General features: G+C 43.6%; 1 protein-coding gene across 5 annotated transcripts in view; it reads right to left on the bottom strand.

The window, feature by feature from the left end:
• The window catches only part of Ten-m (teneurin transmembrane protein Ten-m), a 137,446-nt gene that overhangs the window by 15,959 nt on the left and 107,608 nt on the right, over nucleotides 1-13,879 (bottom strand). The gene's annotated exons all lie outside the window — the stretch shown is intronic.

The raw sequence follows: 13,879 nt of genomic DNA, 5'->3' as shown, positions 1-13,879 counted from the left end.
AAAAATAAAGCAAACTCGTACTGCGTATGGTTTACACGAGTGTGCACACAAAATTTCAGCTCTCTAGCTCTTATATCTTCTGAGATCTCGGCGTTCATACGGACGGACGGACGGACGGACGGACAGACGGACAGGGCTATATCGACTCAGTTCGTCGTGCTGATCAAGAATATATATACTTTATGGGGTCTGCGATGATTCCTTCTGCCTGTTACATACTTTTACACAAAAACATTATACCCTGATTTCCCATTTTCAATGGGTTCAGGGTATAAAAACGAATTTCAATGCTGCCACGTAATTTTCGCCGTTGAAAATCGGATATTCTGTATAATTTGTGTACGAATATAATAATATAAGCATGTTATTGATTCTGACTATAATTAATGTTCACCCTATGTGAATAAATGTGGGAAGAGGAGAATTTAGTACGATCGGAAATCTTTCTTACGGCCTTTCAGCCTGCAGCATATTCAAAGCTTACCAATATGAAACGATGCAGGGTATATATACACATAGTAGACGGATGGCAGTGAGTACAGAACCGATGCCAAAAAAAAAACTCGCCCTGGGGACGTCTAGACCCGCGACAGGACATTTCCAGGAGGGTAAATGGCGAGCAATAGAAATCATTTGTTGACGCCATGATGATAATTCGATTATACGACGGGTGCTTAAACATGGCCCAGGGAACAGTCATGTGGTCGACACGGAAATGAGAATGTGGGCATGTGTGTGTGTGTGCAGGGAGATTTGCAAATAGAATGGGATCCAAAACTGAACATTTTGAGGACGTTTCGCATCAAAAGACCTCGGGTTTCTGTAGAAAATATTTGGTTATTGCTTCAGCTTTAAGCTGATGCAAAAAGATCAGCATCTCCGATTTAGCTTTAATCACGCAAGAGAAGAGCAAGCCAAACAAGTTTATTGCTTACTTTATAAGTCCATATGCTTTTAATGCCTGTGCGTACGTATTTATAATCATGCGTAGGTGTATCTCATATTCGATTGCTTACAGAGCAAAGAGACTGCTGCAATTCCTAGCTAATCGTCCTCTTGCCATTAGAATTCATTTGTCTGTGGGTACGTTGGGTAAACGAGTTAAAGAGACAACGTGGAAACGAGCGAACGGCAATGGTGACAAATCCAGGCGAGCATAGTTCGGTTGGGTAACCCAAAATGGATATAGTCAAAGCATTTCCAAAATGGTTGAGTCGAGTCACCCACACCTCATCTGCGCTGCTTCGTCTGACTGTCTGTCTGCCTGTCCGTCTGTCCTTTGGTGTGCGATGATAGCGTGAATAATGTCTGCGTCATTTTTTACACATGTGTGTGTGTGGGTGGTTGGGTAGTTGAGTGGTTGCTTGTCTGTGCATTAAAGCTGCCCACTATACGATGTATATATGTGAGATTTATTTAATGTCAAGATTCCCGCATATGGGTTAGGGTGAGTTTTGTGAGTGCTGATGAAGGAATGCATAAATATCCACAGATCTGCAGAGGCACTTGTATTAGGGAGCGAAGGTTAAGCGGTTTGCTGCTTTCCAAGCCCGACTCCCACGTTAGAGGCGTGTCATTTATAGGGGACTATTTTTATGACCGAAACGTGCTGCGATTCGGGATGTCTCTGCGTGTGTGTGTGTGTGTATATGTGAATAATTAACGAACGCATAATAGCAGTCGGTAGTCAACAGTCGGAGCTGGCGATTGCTGAAATAAATTCAAACAAGCTAATGGGCATTGGGTACTTTTAAAAAACGTAATACTAAAGTGGGAGCATACTATTGCTCTCTGGACGAAAGGACCCTTAAATAAATGGCCAAAGCGGTAAAGCTGACTTTCCATTTATCGATTGAATGGGTCGAAAGCAGCTAACTTATCAGCTGCTCGAGTTGAGTTGTGAAAGGCATCGGCTTAGCTAGCATCTTCGATGTGCCTGCTTTGAGATGATGCATTGTTTGCATTGCTATTGATGCTGATCAATCTTGACTGGATAGACTGCGGACAGGCAGTGAGAGCGAGAATAACGAATAGAGAGAATCATATAATTTCTATTTATTAGATTGCGATCATAATTTCATAAATATATGTATATATAAGCTGGAAGGACAACAGGCTGACGTTCGGCTCGTTAAGCCTGTGGCGATTTTATGAACCCAAAGCAAATCGCTTAAATTAAAGCAACACACAAAGAGGACACAATAAAAATAGTGTGGCAAATGCAGCTGCCAGTAATGGTTATTGTATAATGCGCACATCATGCGTGTGTGTGTCTGTGTGTGTGTGTGTGTGTGTAAGAGTGTAAGTGTTTGTCACAACCCCTGGGCCACAATGAAGCCAACAAGCTGTCGCATTTATGCCGTCTTCCTCCGCCCATACTACCCCCACGAGTTGCCCACAAGCCCAAATGAGATTTATGCTGCGTGCAATTTAACATTTTTAATAATATTAAAATTACAAATTTATATTTTATGTGCGCGCCACTTGGCAAGGTGTTGTTGTAGTCTAATAAACACTATGCTGCACTCAGTGCCGTGGGGATGGATTTAATTTTAATTTGTTGTCTTTCCTCATAATATGAGCTCCCTCCCTCTCTTTCTATCTCTCTCTGCTTGTTTTTGAATGTCCTCTAAGCGCAGAGAGGCTGAGAATTGTTTTATAACTGAAACGAGCTGGATTCGGACTTTAGTGAAACCTACTATCGCTGGTCCGGGCAGTTAAAAACCTTTCCGTTCGTCGATTGTGTGCTAAGTACTTTTGAGTAATTGCAAAACTCGCTCAGTGCCTAAAGTGAGCCTGACTAACGCCAATTTGAATAGTCGTTAATGAACATTTGCTAATATTTTAAGCACTAAAAGAGAGCTATAAATTACTCCCTGACTGCCTGCCTAGCTAGGCTGGTCGCTCTGCGAAGCGTCGAGGCGTGCGACAATCAAATAAAAGTACATGAAAAACACATAAAGGGGTTCTTGGTTAGGTTTTTGCTTTTTTGTTTGCTGTTCTTTCGCTTTTAATGGTAAAACGCGACGATTTCTCGAAACAAACAGGTGTATGTGTTCAGGGGAATCAGCGCGAGGGGCACATTTCGAGGTGAAGGAAGTTCCCGCCATGTTGGTAATGGAGTTTGCGAACAAACATGGCCGCCGGGGAAAAATCACATAATTTACACGTTTGCATTTAAGTATTAAGTGGGCAAAGCGCGTGGGGAGGGCGCGCAAGAGAGAGGGGCGTGGAAATCAGGCGAACGGTAAAGTGTTTCGTTAACTTTAGCTGTGTGCGTATACGAGTGAGTGTGTGTGTGTTTGGTGTTGTGTAAAGGAATTTAGGCATGTAGGACGATTTCGGGGCTCGCCATGTTGTTGGATTTTATGTGAGGAGGAAGCAATTTCGGATCGACTTTATTGCCCCCGTCGTCGCAGCGCTGATGTTGATTTTAAAGCGTTTAATGGCCACGTTTTATGTTGTGGAAATTGAAAAAGCAAGCACAGACAGACATGGAAGATACAAATTTACTTTATATACAAAGTGTTTGGAGCTTAAGAGATTTGCACAAGCGTGGAAATGGGTTAAAGTCAACGAAAGGAGGACGGGCGGCAAGCGTTGCTATCAGGGTTTGTGACGGATTGCTAAAGTGAAGCGAAGGCAGGCAGAGCCGATTGTTAGTTTGGGTGAATCGAGGCGTATGTCCAGACGTAAGCCCCATTCGCTTGGGCAATTGAAATCGTTAAATTTACGATTATCGAGGAAAACTGTCTTTGATTTTCAGTACATCCAATAATCCGTTTGCTGTAATTACGATGCTTTAAGCATGTAGCATTTTCTGAAAGGTCGAGGGATCCATCAAGTGCCTGCTCCGCCTCTGGCATTATCAAAAATTCCATTACAAACTTTAAACTCATTACGGAATGTTTAATGTGCACTCAGTCCGCGTTGTGCCCGTTGTTGTTACTGTTGCTGTACAATAAATCAACAACAATACAAAAAGGAATCAACAAAAATGGCAATTTGTTAGGCCGGAATAGACAGAAAGAAGAAAGACAACAACAATAACAGTGGCAAAGAGAACGGCGTGGAGCGCGCAGCGCCTTTAAGGTGCGGCAACCTGTCGACATCGACGCACGTGAGTCGCAGTCCCAAAAGGGTCGTAGTCCTCGCTATTCGCTATTCGCTCCGCTCGCTCTTCTCTTCGCACTCCTCGACTCTCGCCATATTGTTTCAAACAGGCTGCGCACAACAGGAGGCCCACTAATCAAGTGTGTGTGTGCGTGTAGGTGTGTGTGTGTGTGTGTATGCGTGCGGGTAGGCGGGTGCTTCTGTTGTATTAGCCTTTAAGCGCAGACTACTTTAAGGCAGACACTGGTTTTTATTGGAGTGAGGGCAAAAAGTTTGAGCACGATTTGCATGTAAATTAATTGCCTTTGCCTCGAACTGTCGCCGGTGCGCCTTTGGCAGTGCTCTACGATTTTTTGCGGAGTATTTTACGAGTCCAGAGACAACCCCCAGGCGAAGACGGAGACGAAGACGCGAAGCGCCCACAAGATAAGTCGTATAAATTATAGCAATTTAATAAGTTCTAAATATACGCATCCGGCTGGCTGACTGGCTGGCTGGCTGGCTGGCTGACTGGCTGTCTGACTGCTTGAATGTCTGCACGTTTGCATGTCCTTCGAATACCTCGACTCCCTGTGCTGCTGGCCGTTTGCCTTATTTCACCGAAAACTTGAAAATCTTTGCAGCAAAGTTTTCGCGACCTCGTCTAAGGGTGCGACCTGCCGTTGCGTTTCGCTTCGCTTCGAGCCATAACTCAAGACAAAAATTGTTGCCGATTAAAATTGTCGGTCGGGCATTAATTTTATGTCACGATGCTTTCTCTCTGTCGCCCTGTCTCTCTCTGTCTCCCTTTCTCAGTCTCACTCTTTGCCAATGCTGCCAACGTGCCGTGTGATAAGGTAGCAAGGCAATAAGATGGCAAGGGGAAGAAGAGTTTCGGGCGTCAGCGGACTGCGAGGGTTCTACACGCCTTTTGTGCAGACAATTTTCAGTTGGCTCTCGCACTAAATGGGTTTGTGCAAGTGTGAAAATAAGTCTTTTAATGGCCAGCAGCGGCACGAGCTGGCAGCGCTTCCCTCCCGGTTAATGAGTTAAAAGTAGAGGCACGTGGATTACTCGCCGCCTTTGTTTAGCTGCCGGCCGACTGCTGGTAGTGCTGTTGTGTGTTCCAGGTGTTGTTTTGGACGCAAACAAAACTTAATTTGTTGCAGCAGGTGAGACGAATAAATTATTTGATAACAGTTTCGAGTCCTTCGAGCGGGCAGACGACGCAGAGTGCGCGCATAAATAAGTTTTCAGCACTGTCCGTCCGTTCGCTGCTGTCTTTGTTTTTGTTTGCGAAGTGGGGCCCGACAGGTTTTCTGGATGGGGTGTTTACCATTAGCCGCTTAATTCCAGGATTATCAGTGTAGAGCTCAAGTTTAGTTTAGTTTATGTATTTTGATTGCCTGTTGTGGACAAATATTATATTTAGCTGCCGTTTAATTAAAATTCTGCCTCGACTTTCACGAAACTCCGCCTTATTACGATTGGGCTTCTGGCGATATCCCAAAAGCTGAGTTTAGCCATTGCAATTGGGCCCGTGCGAACTATCCAAAAGCTCCGAGCACGTAGTCAACATTTTCCAGCAGTATTTAGCATCTTCGACGTTCCGATTGCCGACGCGCAGGGACATTTGAAGGGTCCCCTTTGGCTCGTTGCAAGCGATAAAATTGTATTTTCATTTTAATTATTATTATTATTTATTTTTTCATTTAAATTCTCATCTTTAGTATGCGGCTGCTGCATGTAATTACAAAGGAAAACTTTTCCATATTGCGTTTTTCCAAATCTCAAAACTTTTTTAATAACAAAATTAAAAATATGAAATGAAACGAAACAGAGCAGAAAGCAATGCCGCAAATGAACAGTTCTCTTTTGTATGTCGAACAGCAAATACCTTGCAGACCTGTAGAGTCTTCTCCGCTCTAGCCTACATAATGACCGAGAGATTAATCGGCAAAGATTCTATATCTATATAGATCAGTCGAGTTAGTTCAACGATTAAAATATATGCACGTAAATTGAGTGCCTGCGATGCGTTACGTACTGGGGGTACGGGCCAGCATACCCTCTGTCTGGCATTGATGAAGGAAATGTAAAAAGTTTGAAATAAAAAGCGCCAATGGCTAGAAGCGACCAGAGGACAATCGCAGACACCTACACTTGTTCAGAGACACACGCAGCAGACACACAGGCACACATGAGTATCTGAGGAGGGCGTGGCCGCTACGTGCACTGCCTGAGCAATGGAAAATTTTTAATAAACTTTTTCAAATAACAATTTATTTACGTTGACGTGCAATTTTTGGACCAATTAAATCGCCGCACATGCAAAGCGAGGCCAAGAAGTAGCCAAAGCACTTACTCCGCGCGAGAGGGAGCGAGATGGAGAGCGAGAGAGATGGTGGGTGGAGGGGGGGGGGAGGTATGGGCACGATAGTGCTGCTGCTCACTCACTCTTTGGGAAAATATCATACTTTACAGTTACATCATCTATTTTATTGCAACGTTGTTGTTGTTGTTGTTGTTGTTGACAGCAGGTTCTGTGGAACACTTGGCATTTCCGCTCTTAAATTTAATTAGCTTGAAATACTGCATAATTCTGTGGCATCGTTTGTCAAACTAATGACAATAATTGCGATAAAGCCAGCATTAAATACACTCTGATATATGCCGCTGCATATGTATGTGTGAGTATTTTAAAATCGAATTGAATTGAAATGTTTGCCTGGTTGTTTGTTTGGTTGTTTGGTTGTTTGCCTGTTTGTTTGTGTGTGCGTGTGTGTGTGCTTGCTGAATTTAACAGGTAAAATAAATGCAGGCGGTCGCCTTTTGTTTTCGATTTAATGAACTGTAAAGTGCTGCCATATTTATTGCAATTGTATTTTTTGCCGCTTCAATTTTTCCTGTTTTTATTATTATAATTATTGTTTATATTGATGTTGATGTTGTTGTTGTTGTTATTGTTATTGTTCTCGCTGTTGTTGCTCCAGCAATTTTGTTGTTGCATTTTATGAAAATTTTAATGCATTTAATTTAAATTATGGCTACGTCGATTTTGATCATCGTTATAAACATTATTTTTTGCCATTCTGCTGGTCATTTACATTGCGGTTATGGCCATAATGGACCCCAGTTTCATCTCCTTCTCTCTCTCTCTCTCTCTCTCTCTCTCTTTCTTTCTCTGTCTCTGTCTCTGTGTCCCTTTCTCCCGTTGTGCATCTCTTGCTCTGCCTTTATAATGACGTCTGCTTATTTTATAGTCAATAAACATTGTCAGCCTTATCGCAATTAATTGAAACTAATGCACACCCTTTGTAATAGGTCATTTGCGGTTTTCCCAATTCCGCCCTGAAACTACAAAGTCATCTGAATCGCTGTTGCTGCTGCTGCTGCTGCTGCTGCTGCTATTGCCGGCTGCTAATTGCAGTGCGACACTACTTTAGGCCTAGGCTATGTTGCACTCTGTTGAGTGAACTTAAGCGGTATTGCTTATATTGATTTCAGGTAAACACACAAGGAGAATGGAATGGGGAATGTGTTAAGCGACTGATTCAACGCAGCTTTAGTTGAAACAGTCGTAGCTGCTGCTCGTTAATAAACTTATTTTAGGCAAGGTACACCACATACCACATACACACACGTACACAAACACACCCATTTACTTACATACACTCACACAGATTTGGGGTTGCGCTTGCAATATTTAAATTCAATTGCATACTTTCGAGTTTGGCGGCGCTACGGGGCGCATACTTAACGAGCCGTGGACCCGACCAGTGCATATTTTATACACATCATTTAATTATTATGCTGCAAATATGAGATTCAACACTCATGAAAAAGTTCTCGTTTCGAGTGCTCCACATATATATCGCACAAAATACCCATTGCTCTCGGAACCGTTCAAAATATTGACAAGCTCATGCTGAATTTCTATTTTACAAATATCTCAAGTGTTCCTTGTTTTAAGTGAGGACCAAGAAACACCGACCTACAATGCCATACGTCTAGATAAGTCTACGTTCTGCAGTGCGCAGAGCTTTTACCCCTCGTTTAAGAGTTAGAAAGATGACTCAGACCCCACTACCGAGATGCTAGATCTACTGGGCCGGTTCTTGATTTTAAATCTATCTTAACTATCTTAACTTTTATTTATCTGTGATAGTTGCCCTTATAAATCCTTTTGTACTTTAACTTTCGCAATCGTAATCGGACCGCTGTCTCTCCTTCGGCAAGGATCTATTGAATTTCCCCAAATTGGTTCAATTAAAGGACACATCTCATTAAAAAAAGCAAACACAAAATAATAGACAAGAAAAGAAAATCATTCTGTATAATTGCCATTTCTCCATTTTTTGTTTTGTCTCTAATTTAAGTTGTAAAAAATGCAGACTATTTTATTATTTCAATCTGATTATTAAATAAGTTTCAATAGAGTACAGAATTTGTAATTGTCTAAGCTTAAAGCTCTCTGAGCAGAGAATCGCACAGTCAGTTCCGGTCGAATATATAAAACAAACATAAAAAACTAGCGTAATTTTGTTTGCGATATTTGTCACATTTACTCGAAAGCGTTTCGGGCACGCCAAATCGTGCCATTATTTATGAATTATTATGCACTTTGCTATTTTGATGACATTTAATTGTTTTAGTTTTACGCGTTCGATCCCATTAAATATGCGCAACGCCGCGGCGATAATAATAAAAAGATTTGACATTATGAATTTAATGAAATTAATGTTTGTGATGCAGCTACGCGTTTTTAGAGCGCGTTATTTAAGCACTGGGAATCGAATTAAATTTAAATGCAATAGTTCCCGCCGATCCATCTATCAGCGCGGCCTGGCATAGTTTGAAATTAATTGCCCTTAATGCGCGCCCGTGGTGGGGCCCGCTGCCAATAACTGCATAAATTAATGTAATATTATTAACCGACTAAATATGCCCATCAAATGGCGCGCCAAACAATTTGAAGTTTACGATAATTGTGGCCAATAAAACGTTCCCATGGCTGAGTCCAAAGGCGGGCGAAGTGTTGGCATAAATGAATATTGATGGCAGCGGGATGCATTTAATTAGTCTATCAGATGCTGACTAGAGGACCTACTGCAGTAGTAGTACATCAAGCTGAGTTTGCTGATATTCAATATTTGCAACTAATGGAGCTCTCTCCGATTCCATTGCGCCTTAAGTGCCATTAAAATGGCAAATAGGCTGTAAAAGTCGCCCACAATCCAAACAGTTTTCTCTTTTGAAAGCAGCCCTCCTCTCCCTTCCCCACTCAACCATCGTGAGTGCAGGAGGTGCAGGAGTCTGTTAATTTCATCACAGCCACTGGTAATGGAGTTGCACCCCAGCACCACAGCACCACAGAACCACAGCAGCCCAGAGACACAGAGCCAGAGCCGGGCACTGGGTGGATTCTGTTTTTGTGGCCGATGCGCTGAAAAATATTTGCAAAATGAATGCCAGAGAGGGCTGTGGGGTGGGCGTGGTTTCTAGATATACAGAAAGCCATGCAGCCAGATGGGCTGACCGAACGGGAGCCACTGCGGACTGGCTACAATTTATTATATTAAGTATTAATGTTGGCTACCCCGGACAGCCCCCGGACAGAGCAATACATTTTGCTACTGTCTGTCCATCTGAGTGTGTGCTAGTGTGTGCGTGTGTGTGTGGGAATGTTGGTATATATGCATAATCCGAAAGCCAAAAGTAATTATATTAAGTAATTGATGAATTTGCCTTTTTCCGCGGCAATCCTCATCAGACGACGACAAACGCTTTTGCCAAAGGCTACGAGCACATCACGACCGCTCCCCAACAGCGAAAGGAGCACACACACACACACACACACACATAGACTTGTGCTATATGGCCAATGCCAGACAAGTGCCAGACGGCCTGCGTCGGCTATATAGTAGACAACAGACTGTATCCCGTGCTGACTGTATCGTGGTGCGGTCCGTGGTCGTTAGTGCTGGAGCTGTGGCTCGAATCAAATTTAATAAAGCGCCAAATAAAAATTTATTGTGTGTCATTTTAGGCGCAGTGCGACAATGACGGACAATTTTGATTCGCCGACTTGATAGCCGTCAATTTCCGGCAAGAGCGCTCCAAGAGCAACAAGGGATAGTTGTTACACATTCATCCACACACACACACACACACACACATGCACACACTCATACTTCGTTTGATTTGAAGAATTATTTGCTGCTTTAAATTTAAGTGATATAAATTGCACTAGAAAGCCTTCCTTGGCTGGGAATCAGCCGTGAAGGGGTTGGCTCGCCCCCAGTTGCATATCTGGATGACTGAGTGGCCATAAAATGTAAAGTCGGGCTGAACTTTTGGGTTTGGGTTCGCCTGCAGAGCTGTTGTAAATGTGAGCGGTCCTGCCAGCTGTAAAAGTTCTGGCTCACACATACTATTGGCACAGCGAATCAGACTCATTAATAAGTCGAAGGAGTAGTAAAAATTTGATAATGCTTCCTTTTATGGGCTCTTATCGACGGCGTCGAGAATGAGAAATGCTCACAGAGTATTCGCCGTCCAGTGAATAGCCTAGAATACTCTCGGCTAGTTATCTGGGCAATTGCCTTGTCTCATTATTGAAGCCAATGTGGAATGAAATGCCAGATAGAGAGAGACAGAGAGAGAGGGAGAGAGAGAGAGAGAGAGAAAGAGAATAGAAAGAAAGAAACTTTCAATTGATTGGGGCCGGCGTTTGCCATTCGACAGAACTTTCTCTCGCAAATGCGAAGCGATGCCGAAGTTTATTACTCAATTACAAAGCCATCAAAATAAAAAGGGAAACGTCGGCAGCGAATGGCGAAGAAATCCAAAAGATAAATGAAATTGATAAGCGCGTAATTTATGTTTGGATTTCGTTTTATTCTGTCATTAACGCACATTTGCCATTTACCATTTGCCACGCCCCTCGCGGGGTCGAGCCGGTCCCGTTTTTCGGAAATAATTTCTTTGGCCACAGGGTGAACGAGCCAAAATGCTTTCACTTTCCAAGGCTCCATCAATTGGTCGAAAATGTCTCTCAGCCGAGTACTTGCCCCATCTAATGATGTGGACGGGACAGTTTTTGCTGCTCCTAATTCCCTCACAAGGTGTGCATAGGTCTGTGTGTGTGTGTGTGTGTGTGTGTGTGTGGCATGACATCGATCAAAGCGAGCAGATCCCAGCATAAATGACATTAAACCACCCAACCTCCCTCACCACGTGCCTCTCCTCATCACGATTGCGGCATATAAAATGCCAAGGCAGTTTGCCAACGTTTGGGGCTGGGGTTCTGTTCGCTCGGCTGATTCGATGCGAGAGCATTAGAGGGTCTCTGATTGCGCCACGCCCACTTTACCAGCATAATGCATAACTAATTTTCGCAGTAGAACCAACAATGGATTTGCTGGCTGCATCTACTGAAATATTGAAACATGAAAATTGTCAAAAGCAGCGACAAGAGCACCATATCCCGTGTGTGTGTGTGTGTGTGTGAGAGAGAGAGAGAGAGAGAGAGAGAGAGAGAGAGAGAGAGAGAGCGAGAGAGAGGGAGCGAGGGGAAAATGGGATGTCATGAGCATTACCTGTCAGGCCTGTGCGGAAATGAAATTTTGCAATGATATCAAAGAGGTGGGACGAAGTGGGTGTGGAGGCGGGGGGCGTGGCATGAGCTGTGCATGCATACTTCCTCCTGACTGACAATTTTGACAATGTTGACAATTTTTGTTATGCAATAAAAATGATGTATGTGTGTGGTGCGTGGGGCGTGACTCAGCGGTGTGTTATACAAACTGTTATATTGCGGCTTAGCTAATTGTTGAATTCATTCGAGTGCACTTTACGCTGTTTGCAATGGCAATGGCAATGGCAATGGGGGGTCTAAACGCCACTTCTGATCTCGGTTCCTTCGATAGGCGATTAATTAATTTTGATAATTGGCAGCCGATATAGTAGAATGCAAATGGAATAGCTATGATGACTAAAAGCACGCAAACGGAACTGCTTTTGAAGGCTGGGCACACTGAAAACATTGAATGTGCCCCAATAAATGTTCGATGCCTCAACATTAACGACGGCCACACAGTCATCTGCCGTAGAAGTAGAAATTCATTAACGTCACGTTCCAGCCGTTTGCACCTGCACATATACACACATATACATATATACCTGTGTGGCTGTGGTGCTGACCAGACACTTCAGCAGGAGGCAGCACTCACGAAAATCCACTAAACCAATTCAATTCAATTACAAAACGTTGCTCGCCCCAGCCGTCCCAGCCGCCCCTGTCCGCCCTTGCGCTGTCAATTAGCGGGCTGTCTAAGCTGATACGCATTTTATGTAGCATACCTGAGTGCGGGACGCAAAAATGTTGGCCTTTAATCAACGCCGAGTTGAGCAGGCCGACGACTTAGCGGCTGATTGGATTGCGGCTGCCGCAGTTCACGGGGGAGGCTGGTAAGAAGCCCATGATAGCAGGAGCTTTAAAGAGGCAGCCGAAGCCGGAGTGAGGTGCGTTTTTATAATTAAACGCAGCCAAGGCAACAACAAATCAAATCAAATCAACGACAGCGGGGTGCGGGGTCAGGGGAAGGTAAGCTGAATAGGTGCGCTCTTGTTCGGAATTAGCCGGGCTTTAAGAACTCGTCATTTGCGGTAATAAATCTTCAGCCATTCACTCACACCTGCTCTAATCATTTTCCATTTTCCACTTTCCATTTTCCACTTTACATTTGCTGCTTTTATTTTTCTCTTTTTCTTTATTCTGCGCTTTAAGTAATTTCAATTTCGTTTTCATTTCTCACACAGACAAAAGTAATTAGAGGCTCTGGCGTTTTTTACGTGCCGAATTAATTAAAATTATTCCCATTTCTTTTCTTATTTTTCTTAAGTCAGTTATTTCCGCTGAACACGATTTCTGTCCAGCCCTCGACGCGACGCGATGCGACGCGGTAATTAAAACGACATTATTCAATATTACAAATGCGAAAACAGCCAAAGCAAAAAGGATTTTGAATGGGAAAAAGGGAAATGGGTCGGGCAGGAGACGGCGCGTCGGCTTCAACAGGCGTTTATTACTCCTTGGACGAAAGCGGACTATCTAGATGGGGCCAAGAAAGACGTCGTAATGGACGGAACAGGCAGCGGTAATGGGAACGGGCTTGGGCTCGGGCTCGTAAAACCCTTTTCCTGCCCACGTTTCCTGCCCTTGGCACAGGCCAACGTAAGGTTAGCCCACAACCTTTGTGGCAAGGTAAGAAATCAAAAAACGATTAGTCTAAGATTTTTTTCTGCTTTCCTTTTCATTTTTTCGTTAGCCCTTTTGGCTGCGCCTTATGTGATGAGTGGCGCGTGTTTTTGCCTCAACATGACAGTGGGCGCGGCTGGGCCCAGTGGCAAGTACTTTCAGTAAGGCACAAAGCCCCGCAAGGGAGAGGCCATCTGAATGGCCAAAGCAGACAAATTTAATCGCTCCGCCCTGTTCCCTGTCCTCTGTCTACTGTCCACAAGTCCAGTTCATTGTCGACATTGCAGCTGATGTTGGTGTTGCCATTGTCAGCATGCGGTTCAATAAACTTTTGTCTAGCCTAGAAATCCATTAACGCACCATCGACTTGATCGATTTTCCGCAGGTTCGAAACAAAAACGAATCGACGCTAGGCAAATCACAAAAAACATGATGGAAAAAAGTTCTCGCTGCAGTGCAGTGCAGCGACAGTGACTGCGACTGCTACTGCGACTGCGACTATTTTTAATCACTTCAACAGTTTTA

This window comes from Drosophila navojoa, chromosome 4 (assembly GCF_054131105.1).
Source record: "Drosophila navojoa isolate 15081-1374.11 chromosome 4, UAZ_NAV_1.0, whole genome shotgun sequence".
In the NCBI taxonomy this organism is placed as follows: Eukaryota; Metazoa; Arthropoda; class Insecta; order Diptera; family Drosophilidae; genus Drosophila; species Drosophila navojoa.
Note: the sequence above shows the minus strand (reverse complement) of the source record. Positions and strands in the feature narration are given on the sequence as shown.